At 49.6% G+C, this 17,024-nt stretch overlaps 1 protein-coding gene across 16 annotated transcripts in view; it reads right to left on the bottom strand.

Annotated features, from left to right (window-relative positions):
• Positions 1-17,024, bottom strand: part of ADGRB1 (adhesion G protein-coupled receptor B1) — a 289,794-nt gene that overhangs the window by 272,223 nt on the left and 547 nt on the right. For 10 of the 16 annotated variants that reach the window (XM_071421903.1, XM_071421911.1, XM_071421906.1 and 7 more), the window contains exon 1: positions 16,248-17,021. The gene's annotated coding sequence lies outside the window, so the exon portion shown is untranslated. Of the gene's footprint in view, positions 1-16,247; positions 17,022-17,024 lie in introns of those variants that run through there. The other 6 variants (XM_071421918.1, XM_071421914.1, XM_071421902.1 and 3 more) reach the window with 5 other exon arrangements.

Here is a 17,024-nt window from a genome sequence, read left to right as displayed (position 1 = left end):
AGAAAAGATCATCAAACCTAAATATTAACCCACTTATTTACAGCAGGGGCACAAGGTTCTTTAGGATTTTTCTTCCCACAGGTGTGACTCAACCTCTATCCCATGTTTAAATCTCACCTCCAAGTCCAAAACCAGTTCATTTGCATTGTCTAATTTTGGGCAAATTTAAGTAAAAAAAAAAATCAGGTTTCCAATCTTCACATGCACAATGAAGCTAAATTACATGACTTTTTCAGCCAGGATGCTGATAAATGTGGCTCCAGTGCCAGAGAGACCCTCATTCCCTGTGAACTGCTGCTTTCAGTTCCTGAGATGCTGCTGTTCCAGAGACAGAGCTCCTTGGAGACTGAAAGAAAAGATGCAAAGGCAAATCCTTCATTCCCCATGGAGACTGTATTCAGTCCTTATTACTGTTTGGTAATCTCCTGCTCCTTTCTGACATACCTCTGCCCTCAGATTCTCATTCCACCACTCTCGTAGTACCTGGCATTCAGATCAAAATTTCTCAGGTTCTGTGATTATGAAAGACAGATTATATTGAAAAACAAGTACAAGTAATACTTAAAATAAAACCTGGGTGTGATTTTTGAATCACTAGAGAGCCTGATCATCGTCCATAGTCAAGACTAAAAAATAAACAAAACAAAACTAAGCAACCCAACATTTGACAAGCTCCTGTTTTATAATTTCCAAATTTTTTTTCTTTTGGCTTTGTTTCATTACTCAGTAAGCAAATATGAGCCCACAGATCTCTCAATTCAGGCCCATGGAACACTCAGAGAAGATTGTTCTATTGCCAGTTAAACCCAGCCTGGCTTTCAGGAAAGAGCCTCAGGAGGAGCAGCAGTGTGAACCTGCTCAAGGAATGAGGGATCTTTCTTCATCCCTGGCATCCCAACCAAGTGGTGCTTGTCCCTCACCACTAACAGGTATTTTGGTCCCTTTTGTCCCTTGCCACCTTCTTCATGTCCCTGAGTCTCCTTTGTTGCCTTATTCTCATTGCTACAAAGGAAAGAAATTTAAAAAAATATAATCAAACAAAAAGCAACATCCTAAAAAAGTCCCACAGTTTTAAAAAATCCACTCATTAATATAAATGGAGGCTGAAAATATGGCTATTTCACTGAAGTCCTGAAGCAAATGGCATCTTCTCAGGAGAACACTATTGTGGACACAGGCACATGTGTTTTATTTATAGCTCGGGTTTTACTGCAGTCTCTCAATCAAGCATGGCCAGGGCTGTGTGTAGGCAAATGTGGCTCATTTCTCCCCAGCTCAGCTTTAAAGGGCAGTTAACAGCTTGTCTGGGGGGTTTGGTAAGGATTTTATGAGCACAACTTAATCACAGAGATAGAAAAATGTTGCCACAGGAATGCAACTGCAAGAGAGGGAGGCAGATCCCCGCCTTGCTGCCCTCCCAGAGAATGGACTGTGATCTAGGGATGCTCCCATTCCCGTCAGAGCCCTGACTGAGGCTCAAATCTCCCTCTAAGTGCTCCATTCATCACCTCTTGGGAGCCTCTAAATCAAGGGAAGGCACCTCTCTGAAGCTTTACCCAACTCCTGCCACAAGTCACAGCATCCCCGGAGCTGTTGTGGGATGGACACAGCAGCCCTGACCAAAGGAGTTCATAACAATTCCCAACAATCACAACAACTCCTGCTGCTGCCTTTCCTTCTCTGCCCCTCTCTGATGTCCTCTGCTCTGCAAAGACACCACTGAACTTATTTAAGGTGCCAAAGTGTGGGTACAGAACACAAGTGCTGCAGGTAAAGATCAGGTGGTAAATTTAGGCTAATTCCTGTTGGTGTCACCCCATTTCCTTTCCTCCCTCCTTAAAACTCCCTTAAAAACTGTATGAAGACTTTCCTGGAATAAAAAAGTAAAAATTCTTCACTATGACCGCCTCTGAACATTATGTCCCTTGCCTAAAATTTGCTGTTGAATTTAAAGGATGTGCCCACATCACGTGGCCGTGGCAGGACCCACACCAAGACACCAACACCAGGTCACCTACTAACCACTCTGCACCTCACCCTGACTCTGAGCTGCGTTTTCCCCTGCAGACTGCAGCTCTGTCCTCCTGTCCTGCATTGTGACAGGCTGGCAGAAATGGTGTTCCTTCCCAAACACCCAGGAATAGATCTGGGCCAGTTCCATTCCCTATAAACTTGCACTTTGCAGGCTCAGATGTCATCCCTGACGTTTAGATCCACCACCTCAGTCTATCTGCTGGCTTAAAGCAAAGGGGAGGGCAATCAGAATCTGCCTGACACAGCAAATCTAGGGAGGAGAAAAGGGGGAATCAATTTTTATAATACGTGTTTGGCACTACATAATAGATATAACTCTAAATGCAAGCCATAAAGTTGGAGAGGATTATAAATTAAATCCATTCTGCCCCTTTTAACTAAAAAGTGACCTTACCATAGAATTAAATGTGGGTTTTACCCAGTGATCTATGGAGCTGTAAAAGTGCATGGTGGCAGGGGGATGTTACAGCACAAAGAGGAGCCCATCTCTACCCAGCTCAGCCCATGAGCTGCTGCTTGATTCAAAATGAGCACAGGGCAACAAGAGCTGAGGATTTCACCCCTCTCCCTGCCAGAAGGTGACTCATGTCCCTGCTGGGAACAGTCCCTGGCCATGTTTTCCTCTGAACTGGGACCAGTGTTGGGATGAGAGAATGCTGCCTGAGAAGATGTTCCAAAACATTTCTAAAAATTAAACAGCCTGCACAAAACCAGGCCAGGTTTTGGATCTGTGTCCTATCCCTGTTTAGTTTACCAAGCCCTAAATATGGCACAAGAGGGGTAGAGGATTAAAAAGTGCTCTTGAGTTCATCTAAATGCCCCAGGAATTTCACCACCCTAATGGTGGTGAAAAAGGGATGGAAAGTCCTTGATTGCTCATGTAGTGACTCTATCCCCCTGCTCCAATAATCATACCAGGGAATCTGAAATACAAAAGACTTGACATTGTATTCCAGCCCAGAGGACACAATTTAGGATGTTCCTGAATGCTTTTGAATGGCCCGAAATTATCAGGTTTTGTCTCACAAGCGAATATGGTTTAGAAACCACTGCTGGGTTACAGGTTGGCATTTGTAGATAAAAGCTCTCTGAGCCTGTGGGAGACTCAGTGCCCCCTGAACACAGCACAGGACTGAAGGCTGTTCCACTTCCAATCAGTACAGCAGTGAGGAAAATCACTTCCCCCATGAAACAGATGCTCAGAGAAGTCAGTGGTGTGTTACCTCATTACTGCTGAGAAGTGGTGCAAAGGAGGAGCCAAGAGCCTGCCCAGACACTGAAAGTCACTGAAACTTGGACAAAAAAAAGTGCTGCCAAGCCTGGCTGTCTCTTCCTGTGTGCACCGGACTGGTGTCGCCCTGCAAGCCATGGGCATTAATCAAAGGTTTAGATTAGGTTTAGTTTGGATATTGGGACTTTTGTTTTTCATGATAAAGGTTGTAAAATATTGAAATGGACTGCATTTGCAGGTGGTGGGATCATCATCCCTGGGAGTGCTCAGAAATGTGTAGACATGGAAGATGGTGAATGTGGTGATGGCGGTGCTGTTGACATGGAAGATTGGGAATTTGGTGGTGGCAGTGCTGGGCTGATATTTGGACTTGATGATCTTGATAGTCTTTTTGAATTTTAACAATTCTGTGATTCTATGAAACAGCAAGATTGGATTCAGGAAAGCAGCCCAGATGGTCAAGGTTATGTTGGAGACTCATCTGAGCTGCCACACTCCACTGTGCTGGACTGTGATGCCAGTGTCTTCCTTCTCGTTTTAGCCTTTCTTTTTCTCCTGGTCACTCATTATTTATTAGCATTATTTCATATAGAAATGGCATTTTTGCCTGCAATTTAACTGCTGGGCTGCACAGGGACAGAACCCAGTCTCAGGAATCATCTGATGAACTGTCACAGGAGCTGGACTTGATGATCCTTGTGGGTCCCTTTCAACTCAGGATATTCCATGATTCTATGTGGAATCCATCCCCACCATGGATTTTCTACCCAGGAAATACCAAACTCTACCCAGGGGATGGCATGGGACAGGGATTATTGGTAATAAACCTTAGGATCAGGAGTAAATCACATATGGGGAGACAGTGAGAGTTTTGTTCTGTGGCAGCGAGATGCACCAGGTCACTGAGTCGAAGAACAAGCCCTGGCATGTATTGTTAATTAACATTTGATGTGATATTTCATTGATTGAAGATCTGCAAGGGTTCATACCCCTGCACACATGAGAGGTGCTGGAAGAGCAAAGTACTTGCAACGATTAACCAGAAAGGAAAGAAACTCTGACAAACTCTGAAGCCCACCTCCACTTCCGAATTAAGAAGGAAAGATGTCTCAAAAAATCTGATTTTACAGAGCACAGCCATGCTGACCTTAGTCAGAGCCTCTACCAGCCACCATGGTGCCAACAACAGCATCGTATTTACCCAGGTCTCCTTGCCATCCACTCACCTTGAATATTTACGAATGTTAGAGATTTTATTCTTAAAGGGGAAGAACAGTTACTACAGCTAATAGTTCACAACAGATTTATGAGATAAAAGGAAACAGCCATTAATCAGCAAATGGTGCCCTCCACCTCCCAGATCTGCCTATCACACCAATGCAAAAGTGCCAGGCTTTGTGCTGTTGCACATTTCAAAGCTATTTATGGTTAATATTTGGCAAAATCCAAATACTGCAGACATCCAGGACCTGCTGTGGATCAAGTCAAGAACATCTGGAGGACAAGAACTCACCAGCAGGAGGCCTGATGTCCAAATAAATAAATAAATAAATTTTCCTGATGGAAAGGGTGCAAAAAACCAGTTCAGAGATAGTAACAGCTCTCCAGGAATTTCACAGAGGAAAAGGGCTGAGCTGGAGATGAAGCACAATCCCAAGACCTCCAGATGTTGGCCTCAGCTCTGCCAGAGGTTCACTTTCCATCTAATTCAAGCCACAGACCAAGCAGCTGCCTCTGTGCTCGGGGGTTCTGCATTGGCCATGCTCATATTCAGTGTTGTGCAACACACAGTGATCAAGTGATGTAAATCCGAAAAGGCTCATCAGGAAAAGTGCAGAGGCACAAGATAGTGTTGGTCAATAATTTGGGAAGAAATAAAGCATAATAACTTTAAATTATTCAGTCCTTTGATGAGCCAGGGAACAGCCAATCAAGTCACCACAAAAACTGAGAAAATCAGGGTTCAAGAAGAGCTCCAGCTGCCAGTGCTTGATGAGGGTGACTGGACAGAATAACTACAGCACTGAAGTCACCTTCCAGACTGGGAGCCAATCTGCAGGGCTTAAACCCTCTTTGAAATGCTCCTTCTGTGACTGTCTAAGGAGCTGCAGCCATCAGAGCAGGATGAGCCCCTGAGTGGAAGGGTTGGCTGGCAGCACCATTAATCCCCCACCCCAGTTCTGACCCTTGCTCTGGGGTGATTGATTTCCTTCCCCCCCAGCTCCAAATGCTTTCCACAGGGAGATTATTACACTGCCTGCTCTGTAATCAGCAGCAACTTCAAAAGGGCTCAGCGCTAAAGGAAAACCCCCGAGGGACGGCGTGAAGTGGGAAACAAACACAGCATTTGGGTTGTAATCTGAGGTGGGAAGCTGGGGTTTTAATAACCACCTCTCCACGGCCTGCTGGGCACCTTGAGGCTCATAAATTGCATTTATGAGAACAGGAGGTTGCAGGGAGGGTTTTGAGCCCACGTGGAAGGCGCCGTGCCTGGCGTGGCGCATCCGCGGCGCTCGCGGCCGTCGCGTTGAGCTCTGTCAGAGCAGAGCGCTGCTGACCCAGCTCCAGGATTGGGAAGAGCCACGTCCTATTTACATCCAACCACTCTTCTAGGCAAGGGAAAGGAGTTTTGAGAAAAATCAGTGCTTGCTTTGTCCCTCACTCGCCTTGCCAGGCAAAATGGGGATAATTGTGGTGGGATCTTCTACAAACAGGTTTAAGGCCTGCTCGAGGCAGGGAAGAGGAAGGTGGTTCAGTTCTCTCAGCCTTTTAAAATGAGCTCCAATCCAACAAAGACACAAAGGGCTGATAGGGATCACAGCTGACTTTACCAACCATCTTCCCCACCCCCAGCAGTTTGTCCCATATTGCACCTGATGCTGTTGGCAGCCAGGTGATATTGTCAGGGACATTCCAGGATGGTCTTAGAGGTCCTTTTGGGAAAATCATTGCTCCTCACACAAGTCAAAAGCCAAACCAGGCAAGGGAGGGATCCACCAGCCATTAGCATCACAAAACTAGGAAGGAGATGTTGCAGCTTTTGGTGGAGTATCCTCCCTTTCCACATCCTGGAAAACTCAACTGCAGAACAAGCCAAGGCTTTTCCCAGGACAGAAGAAGATATTCACAAAAATATGAATATTTTGTGATATGTGAATAAAAGAATGTAAGTATCACATTTTAGGGCAGGGTGAGTGCACATTTCTGACCAAAGATGCTGTGGCATTGCCCCTGGTCACAGCCCAGCCAAAAAATCAGTGTAGGACTCCAGAGAGATACAGGGGTATGGAATTGCCAAGAAGGCAATTCTTGAAAACCCCTTGTCTAGAAAACTGAGATCAAGTCAGCAGGACATCAAACCAGGCCTTTGTCCCAACACAGGGAAGGACAGTCTCTACTTCTTGAGGGGTTTTAAGCCTGTCTCACACCATTACGAAAAGTTTTTCTTCCACTCAAAACCTTGGATTTCAGCCCCCAGACCTCAATCCCGATCAGCTTTCCTCCTTTTTGAGGAGAACAACCCAAAGTGTGCTGCCCCACAGCCCCAGGAGTTTGTCCTGCAAAACAGCTTTCAGTTCTTTTCCCAGCACACCTTTAAATACCCTGCAGGCCTCCTGCTCACCAGGAGGCAGCTCCTGGGGGCATCTGTGTCCAGTGAGGGCATCAAAACCTGCAGTACTTGTGTCCCATCTCCACATATTCACATACAAGAATCACAGATGCTCGAAGGTGGAAGGGGTCTCTGGAATTCCCCTCCTGCAAGCTGCTTCACCATCTTCCTTGATCTTGGTAGAGGATATCCAGACTGAGGATTCCCCATCTGGAGAATGTCACTTCCAGTGGCATTTCCGTGCCTGCAGGCACTTCCCACAGTTTCTGCTCCCTGAGGGATGCCTTGGGTACATCCACAATCATGTCAGCTCTCACAGCAAAGGATGCCCTCCTGGTATTTCCACTCATCCCACTTAACTGGATCCCCCAGCCAACTGGCATTTTTCTGGGATCTCTCCCAGCTTTCCCCCTGCCCTCCCAGCTCTGCTGCTCTTCTGCCTGTCACCATCTCTCCTGCTGGTTGTAGCATCATCTCCATCTGGAGACTCTGAAAGTCCTGACAGCATTGCTATCCCTGGTAACATATCTGAAAACCCTGAGCTGGCAGGACCCAGTGAGTGACACAGGACAGGAAATATTTAACATTGTTCATGCCATTTTTTAAAGCATTTAGAACATGCAGTGAACATTAATTCGCTGTCTGGTTATTTCTTCACTTGCCCTCATCATGGCTGACCTGGACGTGCTAAAATGAGTGATTGGAAGGGCAATGCTGTATCCAGTGATGGGATCTGATGGAAAAGCTTGGGGCTGTGTCAGGACAGGTTTAGATTGGAACAGGGAAGAGGTTTTTCATCCAGAGGGTGGTCAGGAACCAGAACAGGTTCCTCAGACAAGTGGTCACAGCATGCCAGAGTTCTAGTTTGGACAACACTCTTGGGAACATGGGGGATTCTTGGTGCTGTTCTGTGCAGGTCTAGGAGCTGGACTTGATGGTCCTCGTGGTTTCCTTCCAACACAGGGCATTCTGTGATTCTGCTGAGATGTGGGCAGCTCAGACACCCCCAGACCTCCTCAGGGTTTGTCTTCCCACAGGTGGACATAATTCACACACTCCTTATCACAGTTTGACCCTCCTTTGGGCTGCATTCACCAAGCAAGGAATGTCTTTTGTCACAGACTCTCCTTAAACCAAAACCCACCCCTGGAGCCATCAGAGTTTCCCTAGAAAGATGCTGTGCCTTGGGGAACACTTGCAAGGCAGTGTCTGACCACTGAGGAACCACAGCACTGCCAAGCTCCATCCCCAGTGTAAGTGCCAAGAGAGTTCAGCCCTGCTCAGGGGGGAGGTTCATTGACATTTAAACATTTAACATCACCCACGACCTGGGAGGCAGCAGCTCTACAGGCTGCTAGGTTACAGAGATTTTTCCTCTCCTCCCATCCCTGATTTCTGCCATAAAAATCAGAGGCTCTGCTGTAATTTTACCTTCACAGACAGATATTCCTGGGGCACATACAAGAGTCAAATTCCCTCACCATCAGCTGCACATGGTGAGATTGCACTAAGCTCCAAAAAGCAAGGGGCTCACCCTTGCCCCTTTCCTTGTATGCAGGAAGGTGTGGAGCATTTTGTTAGCAATTAACCCTTGTTTCAGCTCAATAGAGCTGATCAGATTGTGTAACAACATCTGAGAAGTGGAGATTAGCAGGCCAAGCTCTCTAGTACTTAAGGCACCAATGCAGCTACTCAAAATCAGATTTCCCTTTCTTTCCTAGGACTTGATTAAAGCCTTTTCAAGCAATTCTTTCCAACCTGCAGATGTTTAAGTCAGGTGATGGAGAATTTTTTTTTTCTGGCTGGGAAATGGCAGCAGCATGGACCTCAAGTATCTCAGAACAAAAATCAGGCCCAGGAAGCAGAGCTAAGTGTGTGTGTGTCTGTCTGTACACAGGCACTAAAGCAGACCTTTGGTAGACCTGACCACAGTGCAAACATGCAAAGGCTTCAGTTCCAGAAGGGAGAAAGCACTCTTAGAGCAGGAGCTGAATCCAGAAATAGCCTGGGAGAGGATCAATTTCTGCTGCATACTGATTTATCCAGCCCTTTCATGGTGGCAAAGCCCTCTATAACAAAATATCTGATTACAGGACTAAGACCATAAATTCCACACGCCCTGGAGCAACGGCCAATGAATAACTGACTTGTTAAGGGAAGGGCCCTGCACAATGAATAAATCTACCAACAGGGCTTTCGATACAAAAGACCCCACTGGGACAGATTTCCTTGTGAAGGTGTATCGACTTTCATTTGCAGGAACCAGCAGATATTTGTTTGGAGGAGATCTCCATTGTTACATTGCTGCTCAACAACATCCAGCATAAAGCCTGACTCCTTGATTGATTGGAGTATCCAAGTGGGCTGGACTATACAAAGGAGCATTTTGCAGTGTTCCATGAGGTACTCCTGGAAAAGGAGGTGTTTAATCCAGAGGAAATCCAAGGCAGGTGTGGGAGAATTGCCTGCTTCAGTTATAGAAGGACCTCAAGAAATTAGGGACTGAGAAAGGACAAGAAAAGACGGCTCTGGAGGAATGTTTGAGGGTGGACATGTGCTCACAGTCAAGGCACAAGAAGAATAAATCATCCCTGGTGCTCAGCTGGTGCCCTTCACCTCAGGATCCCAGAGGAAATGTGGTTTGACCACATCCAGCTGGACACAGAGCTGGCACGGAGCCACACAGGGAAGGAGGAAGCCAGGCTTCCCCATTTCACAAATGAGAAAACACCGACCTGCAGAAAGACCAAAGTCTTAATTAAGTGTGCCCTGAGCCACGTGGTTTGGCAGGGGCTGAGATCAACCCTGTGAGGGTGTCCTTGGCCCACAGGGAGAACTGAACTGCAGCAGCTTTTAAAATCAGCCACAGGGGTTTGGTGCTGGGCAACCCAAACTTCAGCAGTTTGTGGAGCTGTTGGCTTGCAGGATCATCCCCAGGGAGACAGGTGCACAGATGGGACAGAGACAAAGCTTTCAGCTCCAAATCTATTCTAGCAGGATATCATGATGACCCCTATCCCAAAAACATTGAGACAGAGAGAGCTGTGCTAATTCTCAATGAATATGGAATAGGGCACGTCTGCCAGGAATGGGATATTCCTAATAGCTGACAGAGGGGAGGAAGAAAAGAGCCATTTTGCAAACAGCAAGGACTTTGTTATAGGCCAGCTGAGCTCAAAAAATTGAGGGAACATCTCCATCTAGCAAAGCCAGCCTGGAAACAGGCAGCTGACAAGGTGAGCCTGCAGGTGGGAGTGCTGAAATCATGGCAGGAGGTATCACAAGACCTGCCTCTGACCAAAGCTCAGTGTTCAGAAAAAGAGCTGGCAACAATAAGTACCAATACCTGCACGTGGCAGGCATGAAACGGTGCCCCCAAACACATGCAGGATTCCTGTCCTGCTCCCAGCCCACGTCAAGGCAGCAAACAGCAGCTCTACCTGGAGCAAATCACCAAGCTAAAACCACAATGGTACTTGAAGCACTGCAAGGAGGAATTTATGTATTTTATATGTCTTGTTTCATTCACTCATTTCAGCCAACATACAGTGCACCACATGAGGTGACACCCATCTGTTCCAGTTTTTACCCCTCCCCAAAAATATCTGTATTTCCTTACTAGGTCTCTGCCCATTCTTCCTCCAGATGCCATTTGCTCTCCCTGACCCTCCCTGTCCCAGGGATAAGGCATGACACCAAGCAGGGCAGGGCAGAGTCTGCCACTTCAACAGCTCGTTTGTCATCATCTGGTCACTCCTTAATCAATCTTTTATGGAGGGATATTTCAGAGGAAAATGCAGAGGGAGTAGGAGAAGGAAAGTAAGAAACCATCTCCGGTTTAATTTTGATAACATTGGCAGGGAGTGATTCTCTCCAACAAATTAAAATCAGCAAATCTCTCATTTTCTCTGACAGAGGTAACCAATTAAAATTTTCATAAAGGGGGCAGTGATGTGTGTCTGCCAGACAGAGTCACCAATCTAGCAGCCCTCTGATTTAAAATATTATCTTTCCTTTCCTTTTTTTTTTTTTTTTTTTCTTTTTTTTTGTCCTCTTCCCTCAGAGCTTCCTGGAGCAACATGACAGATTATCTCAGCATAATCAGACTAATACAAAACCCTCGCTCCAAGAGGCACCGCGAGGAAATTCTGAACTCGAGATGTGACGACAAATGGATGTTCTGAAGGGACTTCATTTACTGCTCATTTTCCTTTTCTTTATTTTTTTTTTATTTTATTGTTGTGCTTTGTAGCCTCAGCATGCTGCAAACCACATTAGAGAGCCAAATATCACACGGAGTGCATGGAAGGGAAAGGGAATTACACTCCCCCTGTGGGCTGCCCTTCCAGATTGCTCTCCAAGAGAGAAGTTTGGCTTCCAGTTGATGGTTCCTTAGGTCTGAATAAAATGCCCCCAGTAACGGGCCAGGGATGGAGTGGAAGAATTGCATTTTTGGCAGCAGGAGCATTAGGGCAGGGAACAGGGCAGGTGGGACCTCCAGCACTGGGATGCTGGAGACTGGGGTGACATCTGTGATGGTCCTGACTTGGGGAGATGAGGATTGCCACAGCTCCCTGCCATGGTGGTTTGGGACTTAGAGGGCTGGTCTCCTGTGGATTTGGCATCTGATGGGGCCATGCATAAATCATAAAATCACAGAATGGTTTGGATTGGAAGACACCTTAAAGATCATCTCATTCCACCCCCCTGCCTGTCAGAGACACCTTCCACTGCCCCAGGTTGCTCCAAGCCCTGTCCAGCCTTGGACATTTCCAGGGATGGGGCAGCCACAGCTTCTCTGGGCAACCTCTGCCAGTACCTCAACTCTTTGACAGTAAAGAATTTCTTCCTAATATTTAATCTAAAGGAAAGCAGTGCATTTCAAGTCAAAAGGAGCCCTGCCTCTCCAGCACAGATGGACATTCAAATGCTGTTTTCCCTGGCAGAGATGTGGTTCAAGGCAGCTGAGATGCCAAGAAGGAGACCTCTGTCCCCACGTTGGGAACTGTGCACCAGTCCTTTTCTTCCTCTGCTTCAGAGCCCCAAATCCCCACCCAAATTTATGGATGGACATCAACCCCCATCAGCATTTAACTCTTAGCCAAGTTTCCCCCAAACACAAGCATCACCCTCCTGCCCTTTTTTATCCCAGCAAACTCCAGGCAAGCAGAGAACCCAGGGAATTTAGAGAAGGAGCCATGAGAAGAACTCAGGAACATCCTATGAATGGTGAACACTGGGATCTGATGGGGACCCCTGGGTTTTGTCTGCAGCCACATTTTAGCCATTCCAGCCCATGCTGTGACTGAGCAGGACCCTCCTGCAAACCTCCAGGCCAGGTGCCAACTCCCTTCCCTTTGGAGGTTCGCCTGGGGATGTGAATTTTCTCCAAGGGGAGGAGGCGAGCTGGTTCCAGAGCCAGCCTGTCATCCATCTTGAGGAAAACACTCCTCTCTTTTTGCACCTCTCCTAGAAAGGTGGGGACCAGCATTCCACAAGCCTGGGATCAGGCCCCGGAGAAAAGGTTTGAGTCATTTGTTTACCGGCACAGGTTTTCCTGGAGCTAATTAATGAGCCAAGCTGATACCCTGCAACAGGTATCGATGACAGAGGATTTCCTGCCTGCTACACTTGAGCAATGAGAGGGGATGAGGCTGGATCTGTGAGCACAATGCTTCCCCTTTCTCCCTTTCCCCCCCAGTAAAAAAAAACTGGGAAAGAAGAGCCACCTGCAGCCACACTGCGGGAAACCCCTCTGCCATCTCCCCCTCGAGCATGGGGCACCATCCCTGCTGGACCACACCACGGGTGGGTTCCCGGGAGCAAAGTGCTCGGGCATCCCTTTCTCCCACTGGCAAGGAGTGAGGGATGGTGTGGAGTCCCCTTGGAGCTGGGGGCTGCCTCCGAGCCCCCCTCAATTCTGGGCATGGGAGTAACAGAGCTGCACTCAGCAGCGCTTCCACTCGCGTGGAGAGCCGGTGGGAGCCTCCACTTTCACAGGGATACAGAAATTGGGGGAGAAGAGGTGAGGAGGGGGGATAAAACGTGCGGGAGAGCATGGTAAAAAGAAACGTGGGGAGAGGGGGGAGCAAAAACTCAACGCGAAGGCGATGCTGGAGAGCGGGAAACAAACCCCATGGGTTTCGCGTTTCGGGTGCGGGGTGGGAGCCAGCGCTTCTTGCGAGCCCCAGTTATCCGGGTGGGTTGGTTTTTTTTTATTTATTTATATATATCTTTTTAGCGGGGGGGGGGGGGGGGGGGATAGCGGAGAGCATCGCTCCGCGGGCTGTGCCGAGCATCCGAGCGCTCCGGGGGTGGCGAGCGGCGATAGCCGGGCGGCGAGCGCCACCTCCCCGCCGCTCACCGCAAGCCCCGGCCGCCCCCGGCAGCCCCCCCGCTCCCGCTGCCGCCCTGGGGATGGGGGAGGCTGAGGGAGAACCCTGGCATTAGGCGGAGATGCCCGAAGCCTTTTCCCAAGCACTCCCGGCGCGGGGTTGCAGCGGGGATGGTCCCGATGCTGTGAGAAGGATGGAGTGGGGATGTGTGGTTGTGGGGGTTTGGTAAGTTTGGGGTGGTTGTAAGAGGGGCTTGTGGGGTGCTGTGAGGCAGGGAAGGGTTGTGGGGGTGTCCCAGAGCACCTCTGGGTGCCTGCGGGGCACAGGGTGGTGCAGGTCTTGCCGGGGTGGCAGAGGATGGGATGCAGGGTGGTCCCCCGGCTGTGGTGGCTGCTTTTGGCTGCTCCTTGGGGTGTGATGGGGGTTCAGGATGTCCCCCCTGACTCCCACACACACACACGCAGTTCCCATCCCGGATATGGGGTCTGGCACACGGTCCCTGCCTCATTTTCCCTCATATAAGGAGAAGGGGTTACAGTCATTAATAGAAATCCCTTCTGCCAGCCCTTCCCTGAGCCTGAACACTTCCACTGGTCAATTCTGGGGACTCCAAGCCCCTCTCCCTGCACCCGGGGCTCTGCAGCACCATCCCAAGTGCTGCGAAAAGGGCCGGGAGCCCTGCTCCTGCCCTTGCTGTGCCTTCTGCCAGTTTCTTTCTGGTCTTCCCCTTCATCCTCCACAGCAGGGAGCGATGCTGCACCCTGACCCCTCTGTAACACCCAGAGCGGTTTATGGAGGTCCCCTGGGTTTTCCAAACCCCAGCAGCCCTGTGCCCCTCCGAGACCCATCAGGCAGGATGTCCTGTCTGCTCAGCCCTCTCCTTTGTCCCCTGCCTGGCTCAGCCCCGTGGCCACCCCGTCCCCTGGCAGCACGGCTTGGCTGAGCTGGTGCAATTCCTCAGCACCCTCCAAAGGCAAAAACCTCCCCAGCACTGCCCTGCCACCTCCTTCCTCTTCCTCAGCGAGGTCTTGGGTACAGGAAAGACTGTGGGACCCAGGTTAATGAGTCATTAATTAATTAAGGATCTACTTAATATGCATGGGGAGTTGTTTGTTTCCTTTAGCAGCCCGGACTTTGGATGAGATCCCAGCCCTGCGAAGCCTCCAGCCTGGTCTCCCAGCTGATAATAGATAATACAGATATTTCAGCACCAGCCAAAGCAGAGTCATCATCATTAATACAGAGCCCTCCCCGCTACACCACGGAGGTCACCAGGCAACTCCTCGGAGTGCCCGGGGGGCTCAGCCCCTCTGGCTTTCCTCAGGCTCTGCCTGGCCAGGTGAGAGGAAACCTGAAGTGATCAACAGGTCTCGGGGCTGGGGAGGTGCCCCCTGCACCCCGAGCAGCCCTGGCTCCCTCCCAGCGAGGCTTTCGAGGCGCTGCGATTTTCGCTCTGCCGCGCACGCAGCTTTGGGCATCTGTCAAAGTAGCTCCGCTCTTCCTCAGCCCCCTTCCTCCCCTCCTCCTCTTCCTCCTCCCTCAGCCATCAGCTGTCAGCTGGCCCTGGCAACTCGGCAGACCCAGTGCTGGAGCTGGGTTGGTCGGAGAGCCCTGGCTCCAAAGGGATGGGGCGGTCGGGGATGGAAGGGGGGTGTCATTGTGCCCTCCATCCCTTTGACCTTGCCTTGATGCTCCCCTCCCTCCCCGCTCCTCTCCGTGCCGCTGATTCACGGGGGTTGTTTGCCTGGCCAGGGCAGGATCAGGGACACGAGTGTGAGTCACAGCCGAAGGTACCTGGCAGAGTTCATCTGCAAGCCCCGTGCCTTCGATTCGGGAACCGGTTCCTGCTCTCAGCCAGGACTGAGAAGTCCCTTTGAAACCTCCACCTGATCCCCCTCGATCCCTCTTTTCCCCTTTTCCTCGCAGCCTTGGCAGAGCCATGGCTGAAACACCTCTCCGTGAAAGTCTGAAGATGCATCAACAGCCACCCTCCATCAGCGAATGTCAGGCCGTGAAAGGCAAGGGGGCGGTGGGGGAAGAGGGAGAGACAAATTTTGCGGTTCATTCCCACACAGGGTGATTCAGAACAAGATGCTTTGTAATTACGCATCCCTGATGGAGACTCCTTCTCTCTCCACCCGCTCTCCCCCCCTCTCCCTAAAGAAAGGCAAAGCCGTGCCTGGGTGCCAGCATCCCCCAGGAGCACAGCGCCGGGAGCAGCGTGTGTGTGTCTGTGTGTCTGTGCCACACTCGGAGCTTTACAGGGGCTAAAGGTTAATTTTCACCCCCGCTGTGAAGCCAAGTGCTGAGAAATGGCAATTTTGGGGGGGCACACGAGGAGCTCATCGCCTCCTCCAGCCCTGGGTAGGTGCCACACAATCAGCGAAGCAAGAAGGGAGCCCCCCACCACCCCGAGGAAAAGGGGGAAGGCAGGAAGCTGCCATGAGGGCAGATTCATGCCCGGGGCAGGCAGCTGTCTGTCCTTCCGGGACTTTGTTTGCCAACATTGCGGGCTGAGGAGTCCCGGACCCCAGGGCTGCCCGCGAAGGCGCCGCGGCTTCGCAGCACTTTGCAGTTCAGCCCCGGCTGGCTCTGCAGCTCTCCTGTCGCGATCCCCCGCTCCTCTTCCCTCGCCTGGCTGCCTTCTATCCCCTCAGAAAACCCCGTCCCCATCTCCCTTCCCCGGGACACGTCTGCATTCCCCCCTCCGCATCCTGCAGACAGTCAATATTTTCCACCGGTGCTTGATGTTTGCCCACAGGACCCGCATGCACAAAAGTTAAAACTTCCCTTGTCAGGGAATGATTACGCTCTTATCAGTCCAAATTGCGGAGTGGAAGGGACGGAAACATCCTCCGGGTGCCGTTTCCAGGGGCAAAAGGAGAGGAGTGGGTTCCCACCGCTGCCCCCATCGCCGTCTCCCCCGGGGAAGGATTCAGACCCCCCTGCGCTCCAGGCAAAGCGCAGCCGGAGAAGTCGCGTTCCCCCTTTTCCCTCCCCTCCGTGGAAGAAGGAAGGGTGGCCGGGAGCCCCTTACCTTGCCGAGCTCCCCAGGTTTTATATCCTCCTCCTTCCCTTCGTCAAATTCCAAATGGAAACCAGCAACATATCCAGGGGTAACCAGCCCAACATTGGGCAGCGCGTGAAGTCCAAAAGGATGGCAGAGCTCTCTCTCCCCCTCTGCTTCCTCCACTCTTGCCTCTACATACATATATACATACACATTTATATATATATATATATATGTATATATTAAATGGAAAAGGGGGAAAAAATCCTAAAAGAAATGGGGGTGGGGAGGGAGAGGAAGGGAGAACCTTTGGTGTCTCTGCAGACAGGCAGGTAGAAGAGAAAAGCTGAAAATAATTAAGCCGTTTTTTGAGGAATCCTTAGGAGAGGGGAAAAACGCAGTTAAAAGCCAGTAAATCATTAGATCCAAGCAGACAATCAAGTCTTCTCCTTTGGAAAAAAAAAAAATATACAGCAGGGTTCAGAGTAGCTTTCCCAGCAGCGAGGAGCAAGAATGGTCTTCTTCAGGAAGATATGTTTGTTTAAAATCCACTCGTCTGCTTTTCCTTCTTTCTCTCTCTTCTCCCCCCACACTTTTTTTTTTTCCTCTTAAATTTATTTATTTATTTTTTTAAATTCTGCTTCTGAATCTCTCTCTCTCTGAAACTAGATCCAGTCTTTGTAGCCAGGGGCTGCATTAAGGATTACATCAGGCTTTTATAAGCTTTCCAGATCACACATTAGAGTGAGAGAGAGAGAGAGAGAGAGAGAGGGAGGGAGGGAGGGATAGGAGGGAGGGATGAAA

Source organism: Agelaius tricolor, unplaced genomic scaffold (assembly GCF_023055355.1).
Source record: "Agelaius tricolor isolate 1412-34295 unplaced genomic scaffold, bAgeTri1.0.p SCAF_2, whole genome shotgun sequence".
Lineage (NCBI taxonomy): Eukaryota > Metazoa > Chordata > Aves > Passeriformes > Icteridae > Agelaius > Agelaius tricolor.
The sequence above is the reverse complement of the archived record's forward strand: the minus strand, read 5'-3'. Positions and strand labels throughout refer to the sequence as shown.